The sequence below is a fragment of the Pleurodeles waltl genome, chromosome 8 (genome assembly GCF_031143425.1).
Source record: "Pleurodeles waltl isolate 20211129_DDA chromosome 8, aPleWal1.hap1.20221129, whole genome shotgun sequence".
Classification (NCBI taxonomy): Eukaryota; Metazoa; Chordata; class Amphibia; order Caudata; family Salamandridae; genus Pleurodeles; species Pleurodeles waltl.
In genome coordinates, this window is record NC_090447.1 from 1,420,274,809 (window position 1) to 1,420,289,780 (window position 14,972).

Sequence of the window (14,972 nt, forward strand, 5' to 3'; positions counted from 1 at the left end):
GCGCACTATCACCGAGAGGAGCAGTCACTCAATCTCGTGACTCAAAAATCTTTGAAGAAAAACAACTTGTAACACTCCAAGCCCAACACTAGATGGCGAACTTATGCACAGCATGTGAATCTACAGCACTACTTGCCACGAACAATGTTGCATTTGCTAGAAGGAGCTGGGGAAACAGTGTTGCAAGACAAGGTCGTCTAGGAAGTTGCAGTCTTGTCTGTTCCTGAAGTGTCCAGTTGCAGTTCCAGTGGCTAAGAGCAGAAGTAAATGATGCAGAGGAGGTCTGGTGGAGTCTTGCACATTGAATCGGTGGTACCCACCTACAAAGGAATCTCTAAATAGCCCTAAAAGAGTGTTTGGTCACCTTGCAAGGTGACCACCTATCAGGAGGGGTCTCTTACCTGGCCACTCACGTGCTCCCAGAGGTCTCTGCACATCTTGGTTTCAAGATGGCAGAATCAAGTGACCACCTGGAGGATCTCTGGGCGCCACCCCTGGGGTGGTGATGGACAGGGGAGTGGTCACTTCCCTTCCCTTTGTCCAGTTTCTTGCCAGACCAGGTACCGGAGGTCCCTGTACATGTGCAAAGGGGTTTATGCCAGGAGGGCACCAAATGTACCCTTCAAAGCAAACCTTGTAACACTTATTTCCAAGAGAGAGGTTGTTGCCTACCTCTCTAAGAGGAAATCCTTTTTTCTGCCTTCCCCTGCCTCAGCTGGTTAAGCAGCAAGAGAGCAGAAAGCTGTCCAAGGGGCTGCAGCTGCACGGGCTGACTGGAAAACCCCAGAAGACTGGTAGCAGCTATACTGGGTGTTCTGCTAAGGAGCCCCCAGAGTATATCAAATCAAACAGCCAATACGGGCATTAGTATTTGGGTATGATTCTGACGCGTTTGATACTAAACATGGCCAGTTTCGGAGTTACCTTTATGTAGCTGGACACTAGTAGTGACCTGTGTGTGTCCAGTACACTGGTAAAATGGCTTCCCCGCACTTACGAAGTCTAGTGCAATGGAACTGGAGTTCGTAGGGACACCTCTGCTCAAGCAGAGGTACCCTCACACACATGTACCTGCACCCTGCCCTTTGGGCTGGAAGGGCCTACCATAGGGATGACTTAAAGTGACCTGGTGTAGTGACCTGTGGTGAAAGGGTTCATGCACCTTTTCATGCAGGCTGCATGGGGACCCTTGGTGTCATAATGCCCTGGGTACCTAATTACCATATACTTTGTTATGGAGTGCATAAAGGTCCCCCAAGTAACCACATTTGGAGGGTGGGGGAGAGCAAAATAACTGGGATCCTGGTTAGCAAGATTCCAGTGTAACAATCTAAGCACACTGAGGGGCACAAAGAGGGGGTAACCATGCTAGAAAGAGGGCACTTTCCTACAGGGCAGCCACAAGCTTTTGGAGCTCGGGGCGATCAGACAAGCATTGAAAGCATTCCTTCCCCTTCTCAGAGGGAGAGTGGTGCAGGTGTTCATGTACAACACTGCCGCCATGTGGTACTGCAACAAACAGGGAAGGTGGGGTTGTGCACCCTTTGTCAGGAGGGTCTTCACCGCTGGACATGGCTGGAACATCAGGGCATATCCCTGGTGGTTCAACATCTTGTGGGCTCTCTGAACTTTGGAGCGGACAAACTCGACCATCAATGCCTGGTCACTCACTAATGGTGTCTCCATCCGGAGGTGGCACCACGTCTCTTTCAGCAGTGGAGAGAGCCTTGATTAGATCCAATCGCCTCCTCTGAGAATGTGCAATGTACTCTGTTTTGTACGTTGGAGTTTTCAAGGCGGCACTCGCTCATTGATGCTTTTCATCTCAAGTGGAATTCAGGCCTCCTTTACGCCTTTCTACCAATACCACGTCTGCCCAGAGTTATCAAGAATGACAAGGCCCAAGTCATGCTTGTGACTCCAGACTGGGCACAAAGAGTATGGCATCCCAAGCTCTTGAGCATGGCCATCGATCCTTCGATCAGACTGCCCCTATGGGAGGATCTTCTTTTCCCGGAGCAGGGGGTGGTTCTCCACCAAAACCTGTCCAGTCTTGCCTTTCTGTGTGGAGTTTGAGCGGCAGCAGTTGACAGCTTTTGACCTTGTGCCCGAAGTCTGCAAAGTTATCTTTGCAGCCAGGTGTCCCTCCTCTAAAATGATATACTTCTGTCTATGGAATAAATTTGTGGCATGGTTCATGGAGAAGTCTGTTGATCCCCCTCTATGCCCTTCTTCCTGAGGTTCTTTTGTTTATTCTTTCTTTAGCTCAGCAGGGCTCGGCTCTGAGCACCCTCAAGGGCTATTTGTCTGCCATCTCTGATTTACTCCGCTTGCCTGACTAACCCTCCTTGTTTAATTCTACCACTGTAGGACAATTTCTTAAGGGTCTTACCCATCTCTTTCCTCCTTCCCCATTCATAATGCCCCAGTGGGATTTGAACTTGGTTCTCACTTATCTGATGTGTGCTCCCTTTGAGCCTCTTCACAATTGTCCACTTCACCTGCTTACTCTGAAAAAAGCCCTCCTTGGGGCTGTCACCTCTGTCCGCAGAGTGGATGAGTTGCTGACTTTTTCTTATAAGCCCCTTTTCCTCTCCATTCACCCTGACAAGGTGGTGCTACGTATTAGGGCTTCTTTTCTCACTAAAGTGGTCTGCCCTTTCATGTTGGTCAACCCATCAGCTTTACGTGCCTCTGCCTCCATATTCCTTTAAGGAAGAGGAGCGACTCCACCACCTGGGCCCAAGAAGAGCATTGGTCTTCCACCTAAGTCGTACTCAAGAATTCTGGGTGGATGATCAACTGTTTATGGGCTATGTGGGCACCAAGAATGGTCGGGCAGTGCAAAAAAGAACCATCTCATGATGGGTTGTTCTCTGCCTTAAATTGTGTTATACTTTGGCTAAGAAGCAACCTCAGCTTGCATCAGTGATGAGTTCAAATATCTCTTCAAAAGGCCAAAGGCTTAAAGCCTTGCAGACAGTGCTTCATGAAGATGTCATATCAAACCCTGACAACAGCTGTGTGTGGTGCTTGGGGCCAGTTTTCAACTGTGGAGAGTGGCTAGTGAAGACAGTTTCCACAAATCCAATGCATAATTACGCTTTTCCACGACCTGGGCTTGGACATCAATTTCCGAAAGCTTCACCTTACTCTCACACAGTCTATCATTTTTGAAGTGGTGCACAACACAACTCTTATAAATGTCTTCCCTCCTCATCAGTGGATTGCAATCATCCAAACAATGATTCTGATGTCAAAGTCCAGACCTGGTCCTGCAGATATTTCACGCTTGCCTGGCCTTATGCATCCTGTTGGTGCTCCACATCAGATGGCAGGTTTATGCCCTCCAGTAGTACTTGACGAGGTAGTGGCATGCCATCTGATATAACAAAAAACACGGTGTTGTTGGATGATGGATCCTGTATTGGTAGGTAACTCGCTTGTAGACGTGGGCTCAGCAATGAGGTTCTTCCCAGTCATACCCCATCTCACGGGCTCCTTCAAGCTAAAAGCAAATTCCTGAAATCTCAATGGAGGACCACAAGTGTAAGAATCACCCAACGAGTACAGAGATTAATGTCTCCACACTGGGGTTTCAATTTGTGGGTCTCTGGCGCTGTGGACCGAAGTAGGAAGTTTTATCAGTTTTGTCCCAAACACTTCTTGATGGATAGTTTCTTTGGGGATGCCATTAGGTCCAACTGGTCTCAAGGCCTGCTGTTCGTGTACCCACCAATCCATATTCCATATTGCTGGATCAAGGGTGGGAAAACCAGGCACAGCTGATGTTGATTGGTTATACTGAACAAGTAAGTACTGGTATGCAAATCTGTTGACACTCAGCATTCGGCTGCTCCTTCTGTGCAGAGCAGAGATGGTTTGGTCCTCCACCTCCATCCCAGATCCTGAGTCTGCACATGCGGCAAATGGACGGTGCCAGCTAGAGTACTTTTTCCTTAATGAGGTTGCAGATTTCTTCACAGCCAGGAAGCTTGTCTCCAGATCCTTGTATGTAGGTTACTGTAACAAGATTGTGCACTAGTGGGAGTCAGAAGGTAGTAATCCTTGAACATCTTGCCTTTCTGACATCTTGAGGTTTCCATTGAGCCTTGGACAGCAGGGTAACTACAGTCTAAGGGCACATGGCAGCTGTGTCTACATTTTTGGCTTCCTGGCTAACCTTACCTCTTTAAACCACAGTTTTCTGAAGGTTTGCTTTATTGGTTTGTTCCCAACCCGTTTACTGCTAAGCACTGAGATTTGACAGTTGCTTGGATGTTCTTGATGGCATCACTATTCAAGCTGATGCACAGCTGCCGGATTACTCAAATAATTCTGGTGGTGACAATTATTTCTTCAGATGGATACTTCTTACTGCAGATGCCTCATTTTTTTTATATCCTCTAGGTGCCACACTCTATACAGAGATTTTTTTCCATGTGTTGGTAGGTGGCATTGTACAGCTCTTCTCTGGCTCCTTACCACCCCGGAAATGATGGAGCAGAGCTGCATATAGGTGCCACCACTGCACACTGAAGTCGGTTCTTAACTTTTCATGCGTTGATATGGTTCTGGTGATCCGCTCCTAACTTTGTTAGGCTTCCAATGGTTCTGAAATTGTCAAAAGATGATGTCCCTACCAAAAACAAGAGGCTATTAGCCATTCCAAAACTGCTGCAAACAGATGTTGGTCACATACCTCCACCCACCCCTCCTCACGAGGTGTCTTTAGTGCCTAGGCTCTGATCATGTAACCAATGTGCCCTATTGTACCTGAAAGCAATTGGCGACCGAGAGGTGAAGTTGTACATTGCTGAGCATAAGAAGTATGCTGTTCCTGTCCCAAGTTGCGAGCCCAGTCTCGGTTGCAGCAACCAGGTCGTTCCCCCAACCTCTCCACTTGCCTATTAAAGGAGGCTATTCGCAGAAGTAACTTTACATAAGAGTACATTCAATCCTAACTTTTGATTCATCATCATCATCATCATCATCACTTTATTCGGTACAGAAAGACCATAAAAGACATCCAATAAATAAAACATACAGGTTTCTTAGTCATAAAATTACTAAAAGCGTTATTAATACATATTTCGAATTCCATAAGCAGCATATATAAAATTTAACACGGCCTGAATTATATCCGCATTTCCCAGGTTATGTAAGTATAAATAAGCAAGCTGGCTAGTTCTAATACTTTTAGATAAAAATAACTGGCGTAACAACCTTTTTCTCGCAACAGCATAAAAAGTGCAAAAGAGCATAAAGTGCAATGTACTCTGGGGTGTTTTACCATCACAGTAACAAGGAGGAAGATTCTTAAACCAGGTTCCACGTACTGGAATTGCTACCAAATAATGTGATGTATTTAAGCGTAGCCTCCTGAGTAAGAACCTTTGTCGCTCGAGGCTAATGGTAGTCAAATATGCCTTTAGATGCAGTTGTTGTATCTGATTCCTCACCAGTGTTCTATTTGTGCCCGGGGTTGGCTCCATGTCCTGGCTTTTCTGCCAATATATATCTTTCACCTTTTTAATATCCCGTTTTGTTACAATATCCGGTTTAAGGAAAAATTCTCCTAATCCCAAAGATATTAGGGAGAGGTGGACATATCTAAGCCAAGATATATCCAGAGATTGTGATAAAAGGAGACAATCCTTTTATCACCTTTCTACATAGAGACTCTTCTGACTTAGTCCAAATTTTTAACCATAATAATACAGGTTGAAGCTTTATATAACTAGATAGTTATCTCAAACCTACTTCTTCATGACAGAACATTACTGATGTAGATTGGCGGACTGCTAATAGCCTTCTTAAAAACTTATTTTTGACAATCTGGAGGCTCTAACATTCTGCATATCCCCAAACCCTGGCTCCAAATGTCGCGATAGAAACACATTTGGTGGAAAAAACAGTCATCATTACTTTAACAGGTTTGTGTTGCATAGGTATGGGCAGTCCAGGACCCCGTGTCCCCAGGGACTGGCTTTCCACCAGCCTCTACATGGCGGGGTCCCTGCCATGGAAAGGCTGGCAGAAAGCTGAATTGTAATCAGCCAGGTGATGCTAAGTTCAGCACCGCCCTGGCTGAGTACCACTCTGACTGCCGTCACCCCAACGGGAACCATGTTCCTGGCAGGAACGGCGGTCCCCTGGTGGGTCTCCCCTCAAGGGCTGTAATGTGGTGGTCGCACCGCCACAATGGCAGTGGTCTGACCATCACCGCGAGGCTGGCAGACCTTAATCCGCCTGCCTTGAAATGAGACCCTAAGACTTTTATCACAAAGCTCGAGACTGTTTACAGAATTCTGCCAGTCTAATGTGGTGGTTGGAGACCGGAACATGGCCTGGGACCCATACATAAACAGGTCCGGCCCACTGGACAACGCCAAATACAGGGCAATATTAGGAGACCTTCTGAAAGACCATGGTCTAGTAGACCCCTGCTATCTACTATACCCTAGAGATAAGGAATATACTGTTGTGTGTGCATGGTACATGTTATAGAGATGACTACTTTCTTATTGACCCAGCACTCTAGTTTTTCTGAGACACTGCACAACTGTGAAAGATGGTATATCGGACCATGCATTGATGGACCTAAAATCGGCACAAGGCCATGTTGCCCACATTGCCAAATGCTGACACCCACAATTTCCAACTACAAAAACTCCCAGAAGGCAAACAAAATGTTGCTGAGCACCTACATCAGTACTTGGACATTAATGATCCTTTCATTGCCGCATCACAGGTTTTATGAGTGGCCTGAAAAGCAATCATCAGAGGTGATTTGATGAGGGACTTGACATGTAAGAAAAATGCCTGGTTGGATAAATTAGCAGCACTAGAACATGAAGATACCCCTTCTGAACACTGAGGAAAGTAGGGTTAGGTACAGAATTTCTTGATAATGTACGCTGCCACTACTCAGATCCTACTGCAAAGGTTGACTGTGGGGGGGGGGGGGGCATTTGTTGCAGTCTTTTACCATATTTAGAGGCACGAGACGGAGGTGCCTACTTCCCCCTCTCTAATGCTTCATAGCACAAGAACCACTTGCAGTGGATATTCGTCACTGTGAGCAAATACAGGTCATTGATACGGCTGCCGGCCACATTAAACTCTTACTCTGCTTTGATGACAAACTTCTCCAGCTTGAAGATGTGTGGGGTCCCTTCATAAGATTGAATGAACCCTAGCCCCATCCCATGATGATAAAGTACGGTTGTGTGCTTACTCAGTACAATCTTCTTAAAGTGTCTTCATACAGCATCCACTTGATCAAGACTCAGCGGGAGGGAGAGATTTAAGAATGACAGATTGTTCAGAGAGGTCTCATCCTGCCTTTCATTTTCTTCCCTCCCTCCTTCCTCCTGCATCACAACAAATTTTGGAGGCAGGTCTGTCAATTCTACCACAGGAGGCACATCTCTTTATTGTCAAGGGTGCAGTCGAACAGGTACCAGACTCTGAGAGAGCTGGTGCTTTTATTCATACTACCTTTTTCCAAAAAAAGGATAGGTGCTTGAGACGTGCACTGGACCTTTGACATCTGAATGGACAAATTAAAAATGCCCACATTGGCTCACACTAGTGGTGTCTGCATCATTGGGTGGCACAGGTTATTTTTGACTGGTGGGAAGAACCTTGGCTAGACCCATTAGCCCCTTCTGAAAAATCACAGTCACCCATTTCTTGTGTTGAAGTTACCATGAGTGAACTCGTTAAGAGGTGCATTCCGACTGAAAAGTAACAAGAAACACCTGAACACTTTCCTGCCATTACCTCTTTTGCCCGACTTCTGAAGAAGATCGAGAACTCCTCTGTCCAAGTTATCCTAATTGTCATGTATTGGACCAAGAGAGTGTGGTACCTGGACCTCCTGAGCATGAACATCTGTCTGCCAATCAGGCTATCACTTAAGGAGGACATCCTGTCTTGGTAACAAGCAGTGTCCTGCATCTGAACCTCTACAACTTAAAACTCGATGCATGGATCTGAACGGTAGCAATTACGTGCATTTTAGTTGCCAGCCAAAGTGTTAAATTTCATACTCACTACCAGACGCTCTTCCACAAAAATGTTTTTATTTTGTTTGCTAGGACAAATTTGTTTCCTATTCTGATACTCAAAATACTGACTCCCTACAAGCTAAGCTGTCAGATGTACTGTTTGTTCTTACTTTTGCTTCGACTGAGATGCACTGTTCCAAGGGGGAAAAAAGGCTCAGTTCTACCTGGTTGGGTCGGGGTCTTGTAGGTCCTCACCAGCATCAGCTTAGCTGGAACAATAGCCCTCACTCACCATTAGGTGACATTCTTCATCATCGAGCCATGCTCCACATCAGGCCAGCACTGCAATTTTCAGGATGTGTTAATGTCCCTAACCCTCACTATGAGAATGAAAATGACTCTGCTATTACATATGAAAGTACTAAAGTCTTACACTGGAGACACATGGTTCCGAATGTGGGGACCTAGAACACAACAAAACAACTTTGTTTAGTCGAAATATAAACAAATGTTCGTAAAGACGTCTTCCACCTTAGAAAAGTGTTAAAAAAGTGCGAATAACAACAAACCATACTCATGCACAACCTGGTGTAAAGAGAACACACATTCATGCTATGACAGAGGTGGAGCATCCCCATTTGAGTAATTCTTACCCTGCTAGTTCAGGTACTTAGGCCCCTTGGGGATTGCTTGGATCTTAGCTACTCCTTTGTCATGGCAGTTATAAAGATTATTGAAATATTTTTCAAAGTCATGTATGGGCTATTGGTTTATGAGGGATCTTGTCTGCAAAACATCGTGGCCTAATGCCTTAGCTAATGTTTACAACTGTTGTGGTTTTTAGTAAATGTTTGTCAAAAATAATGTTTCTAAATCATTGGTTGAAGTGGTCTACCTTCACATCTCATGATGCAGGTCTCTAGTTAGCAAAAATAAGTCAATTTTTCATAAATGATAATAAAATCATCCACTTTGACAGCCCCCGCCAGTAAAATGTGTTTATAACAGTTGCTGCCATGGTATTACTCCTGTTAAAAAGGCACCGTGTCAGATCCCTAATGTCTTAACTAACTAAGAGTTCTCGGCCCTCTTATCAGTCATAACGACCACTAATATATGAACACGGGGTATATTGTGAGAGTCGCAATACACTAGTATGACAGCCCCTGCCAGATGTTCTTCCCGGTAATAAAGGTACAGAAAGTTGCTGTGCCTGGCCGCTGCTGCTTTAATAACAACAAGATGACATGCTCCCTTGCGAATGGGTAACCTACCAAAAAATTTTGTTGTACACACCAACGGAATGTAAACAAGTGATACGCCCAGTGCTGCCACGTGTTAACAGTGGTATCGCTTCGGTATTGGTAAATCTGTCAGTCAGCTGATAGGTTCACTTCCTACCCAAAAACTGTCCCAACTAAAATCTGTACTCACTTGTTTGCACAGTCCGTGGTCTGTACGGCCTACCCCATATCCAACCTCCTTGGAGTGATCTGGAGTTGGAGAGTGCAGGTTTTAAGTCCCCGACCAGGTGGGGAATGGTAAGTCCATAGAAATGGACAAAAAAGGGGCGTGAATATGGCGGCCATCGTGGCGTGTTGCTTTGTTTGGAAAAGAGAGATTAAGAAACAGAGAGGTGGAAATGAATTAAACAAATACCCAGAAGAGGACAAACCCTTGAAAGTATCTACTAAAGAAACACTGTTTCAGAGTAAGGTAGAACTGGTACACATACCATGTAAATTTGAAACGGCCCTTATCACTGAACTTCTGCTCAAGACCAAAATTTTTATGTTGATATTGAAAAAGATTTCATCAGTCCTATAATACCATGGTAATTGAGGCCTTTTACTCCTGATGTCCTGGCCTACTATGGTCTTAGTGGAACTCCTCACTTAACTCTCAGTGGTAGTGTGAATTGGCAATCCAAGGCATCTCAGGGAGGAGGTAAATGTAGGGTGGAAAGAGTCTGACAACTCAACGAATGATCAGGAACCTCAATACATGAATGTCCAGCCAAATACTGGCTTTTGTAAAAAGCAGCATTTATAAACACACAAAGCAAATATGATCCACAATAAATAACACACTCTTCATAAGGGCTATATTCTAGCACTGCCTGGATGGGCACCAGCGTCCCGCTCGTCTAGCTATGTACAAAGGGTAGTCCCCATTTGCTCCATTTGTTAAATCCCGTTAGAGAATACAGATCTTAGAAATCCCACAATGGCTATTCCAAGTCCACGGTGTCCAAGCGCCTTAGTCCCTTCAGTCAGAGCAGATTCCTCTGCCAAAGGCTGGGCAACTGCCCTTGGTTTCCTTTGCGGCCAAACCTGCCATACAGGGGTCGTGCTTCACACTCTCAAGGTGACATCCCTCTTCAGGTCACAACACTGCACAGGACAACACCATGTGTTTTCCACAGTGCTCCACCAGAATGACAGCCCTTAAGATTTATGGCTGTCCCCACAGAGCATACTGGGGTGTGAGCCACACCCTTAATGCAGCATCCCTCTTCGGGTCACAACACGGCACAGGCTGATAGCTCTAGCTTCATGCCATCACTGCACCGGGATGATGCCCTTAAGATTTACTGCGGCCTCCACCTGACATACCGGGGTCTCAAGCTACCCACACAGGCAGGCGACCCATTCAGTGCAATGATTGACAGAACAGAATCCCACACTCTGTTCCGTGGAGCCTCTCGGTCAGATCCCCACAGGACCTCCTCATTCTCATAGGGTTATCTGATCTTGGGTCAGACAGAAGGTGATGCTCCAGATGAGTGTTCTGGATTTTTGCAGGTAAAAGCCCCTCATCCAGCATAGGAAACTTGTCAGAACCAGCAGAACTCATTCTGAGCTTCTCTGCTTTGATGTTTGATAATTTGGAGTCTCAAGCTCCCTGTATAATCCATTTCCAGACACGAATGTGATTTAGTGGCTGTCTTTGCAGTTGGTGTTCTGAGGGGTTGCTCATTTGGAAATGCCCACTCCTCTGTTGTGCTCTTCCTCCAGAAAACAATCTGTCACAGCAGGGGTGTCACCATACTTGATATCCCCAAACAAAGACTATGGGAGTGACTAGGAGATCACAGCTGGATGTTTTTCCCAGTGCTCTGTATCAAAAAGTTACAATGACCCCCGGCCTACTCTTCATGAGTTTCTTATCATCCTAATCTTCCTGAAACATGTCCAGGCCCCTTTCACCAGAGACCTCTCCTTGGAACCAAAAACCCTTTTGAAGTACAATGAAGAGCCTAGCTCTTCCTACTTTTAGTATGTGTGGCCCACTCAGCACTCAGGCATGCAGCAATTCACAAACTGTCTGGCTGGCCCCTCTACCTCCGTAGGCGCCGGGGTTCCCAACAGGATAACCGCAGGCCCTCATGCACTGTACCCTTGGAAGGTACTATGCATCCTTAGCACTGCACACAAACACATTGCTAGCCCTTCATGCACTGTACCACTGTACCAGAACATTGGGTTATTGATAGAGGGGGTTGAAACCCTACTCCAGTAACAACCATAGAGTTGGTGTGAACCACAAAAGTCGCTAAATTAACCTGTTCCTAACTATCTTGTAGCTTGGCACAAAGGCAGTCATGCTTACTTTAAAGGCAATGTGTTAACTATTTATGCAGTGCACAAACAGTAACAAAGTGAAAACACAAGAAAAACATAGAGAAAATGTTAATAAATACAATACTAGAACAAAAGAAATCTATCAGTAGAACCGGAGATATACAGTTTTAAAGTTCTAGATAGGTATAGCGGCACAAAGCGCCACTAACAGTCATCTGGTTGTGCTAGACTGGGGAACGTCACAAGTTCAGGCTGATGAAACGAGGGCTGAATGTAAGGACCAGGTTAGTCCTGCTGAAAAAGTACCATCTCAAAGTCCAGCGTGAGGAGTCCAGAACTTTCAGATTTTTCCTTGTTTGCTAGAGAAGTACACTTCAGTCCCAGCCTATGGTCTGGGACCTGGTGAGGAACCTTTTAGGGACCAGAGATTGCCTCTAGCAGAGGCCAGCATGGTTGAGGCAGGTCTAGTTGCAGGTCCAGTTGCAACAAGTCAGCTGGGCTGTTGCAGTCAGGCCTCTAGAGCTTGTGGTGTCCTTGTAGCTCATGACAGGTGGTCAGCCAACTGACCTTTGGAGTAACTCAGGTGGCCTTGGATGACAGGAATAGGTCTAGGCCTCAAGCAGAAGGACAGTCCTTTGAGGAACAAGGTAGTCCTTCCTCTGTAATGTCCACAGGCCCAGGAGTGTACTAATGAGTGACTCAGAAGGTCCAATATTTATACCTTGTGCCATCCTTTGAAGTGCAGGCAAACCCTTTGACTTGCAAGAGGGGCTGGGTACAGCCCTGCCCCAACCCAACCTGCCAACACTTAGTCCTCATTTGTCTCACTGTCAGGGAGGAATACACAAAGCCCAAAACCACATCCATTTACAGTCATGTGACCCGGGACACTGGCAGCAAGCACCAAATGGTTAAGGCAAGAAAATGTCAACTTTCTAAAAATGACATTTTCAGAACTGTGACTTAATATCTGACTTTACCATTACAGAGTATTTCAAATTGCAGTTCATTTGAGTCCAAAATGTTTAACCCTTCTACTCCCAATCAAATGTTAGCCTTTATTAAATGTGATAAGGTAACCCAGCCTTATCCTTAAGGGTAGATAGGCCTTACAGTAGTGAAAAAACAAATGTAGGAGTTTTTCACTGCCAGGAGATGTAAAACGTAAATCCACATTTCCTACTTTTGAAATACAATGCACCCTGCCCTATGGGGCATTAGAGCCTGCTTTAGGGATGAATTACATGTATTAAAAAAGAAAGGATTAGAACTGGCACAAGGTTTATTTTGCCATTTTGAATCTGCAGTTTAAAACTGCACTACTGGCTGCAGTGGCACGCCTGAGACATGTTTTAAATGGCTACTTCAGTGGGTGGCACAATGAGTGCTTCAGGCCCACTAGTAGCATTTCATTTGTAGTCCCTGGGTACATGTAGTACCAATACTAGAGACTTATGAATAAATGAAATTCATTAAACAGGAGGAGTGAAGGCAAAATGTTTGGGGATGACCTTGCAAAGAGGGCCAAGTCCAACAACCACAAACAGGCAAAGACATATACCAGCACGATGCACAGAAATTTGCACACTTGCAATCCCCCTAATAAAAAAATCTAAATGGGGCGGAAGCTCTATAGCTTATCACAGTGCCAAGTTGTGGAATTCTCTGCCTCTTGGTTTATGACAAACCAGCCACGAACTCTCCTTCCGTCGCTCACTCAAAACATGGCTGTTTTAATTCCTTCCTTTAGTTTGTGTCTTGAAGGTCTCCATACAGTGCTGGGAGGCCTTTGGGTAGCCATGTGTTGTATAAGTCTTCATAACATAACACACTGTCTATATGTACTGTACTTCCCACAGACTCACAAAATGCTAGTGCAGTGCATTCACAAATGCACATGCTGTGTCTCTATGTACTGTAGTATTCACAGGCTCATCTCATGTACATGCCAGCGCCGTGCCTCTCAACCTCTCTAGTCAGAAATTTTTTAATATTTCCTTGCTAAAATATTTGGTAGCAATGCATAATGTCCTTCATCCAAAAGTTGAGGATTTAAATCCTTTAGGAACTGTGATGGTCAGATATTAATAAAATAAAGGGAGTCAGTGTTATTCATAATCAGGGCTCTGGACTAAAACTGGGCCAGGCACAAATATCGACCACTTTGGAAGTCGCTGGAGTCACCATCTTTAAAGTCAATGAAAGAAAAAGTGGTGAAAATGTAAGATGGAATGGAGGCACAGTAGATCCTCTGTATACTATTCTCAAGGTAGGTTTCCATCCCCTGCTGAGTCATTGTCTGAGCCAGATCTAGTAAAGATTCAGTTGCTAAACCTGCAGCACCTTCTGGGCCATTGGACACAACTCCCACACCTTACCCTTCTACCAGAGTCTGCCTCTAAGTACCCATATTCCTCAGGCTTACCTGAAATTTTCTGCCCAAGAATCTGATTGCATGTCGTTTCCCAGTCCTATGTTTGATGAATTCAGAAGGGCCATTGTACAAACTGAGCCTTTCAGTCTCCTGCTGGCAGGTCTTCCATTGGCGTTATTCACCTATTTCCAGTCTCAACCACCAATGCTGCCACCTTTGCCAGACGCTACCTTATGATGTTGGAGCCACCAACACTGGCTCCAGCTGCATCTGACACCTATGGTAGCGCATCCCGAGTCTAGCATCACTGATCCCTTTAGTGGACTAGTCTTTGTCTTAGCCTGGGCCTTGTTTAAATGTTTCATTGTCGAAAGAAACCTAAGGCCCAAGAGCCAGCGTGAATAAGAATGGTAAAAGAAGACATCTCTTACAAATTCCTCTGTGAAATGCAAATTGTTTTCTAAAATGAAACAATTTAAATATATCCTAGCCATAGGGTGTGGTAATAGCATGGACAATCTCCCTGTATATACCACCTTGACACAGAGGATTGGTCCTCCCTATACTGCAGCTCTTCAATTAAGTTCTGGTCTTCTCTTCGTGACCCAACTGAGGCAGGCCCAGGGTCAAACAAGGACTAGCTAAACCGGCCTTTCCTTCAGGCACCTTCCTTAACTAAGTAAACCTTATTGTAACTTCCATATCACTACTCACCCTGCTCCATAGTCTTTAGGGCAATCTGGACACCATTTAGAAGCCATTAAATTGTCAGCACTATTGTGGCAGAGACATAGGAAATATTTCCTACTGAGATCAATTGATATCAATACAAAGCAAAGCAAAACCTTGTTGAATCCTCAGCACTGATGGTACCTATTAAGTAGCTAGGTGTTGAATATATTGTAAGAATTAATCACTTATTATACAAGGAGCTCACAACTGTCTCTCCAGTGTTTTTCCACTGTGCTATGCTCCTGTTTAAATGTTTAACTCTGTCAA

At 45.1% G+C, this 14,972-nt stretch overlaps 1 protein-coding gene across 1 annotated transcript in view; it reads left to right on the plus strand.

The window, feature by feature from the left end:
• The window catches only part of LOC138248710 (E3 ubiquitin-protein ligase TTC3-like), a 1,210,547-nt gene that overhangs the window by 749,549 nt on the left and 446,026 nt on the right, over positions 1-14,972 (plus strand). The window lies entirely within an intron of this gene.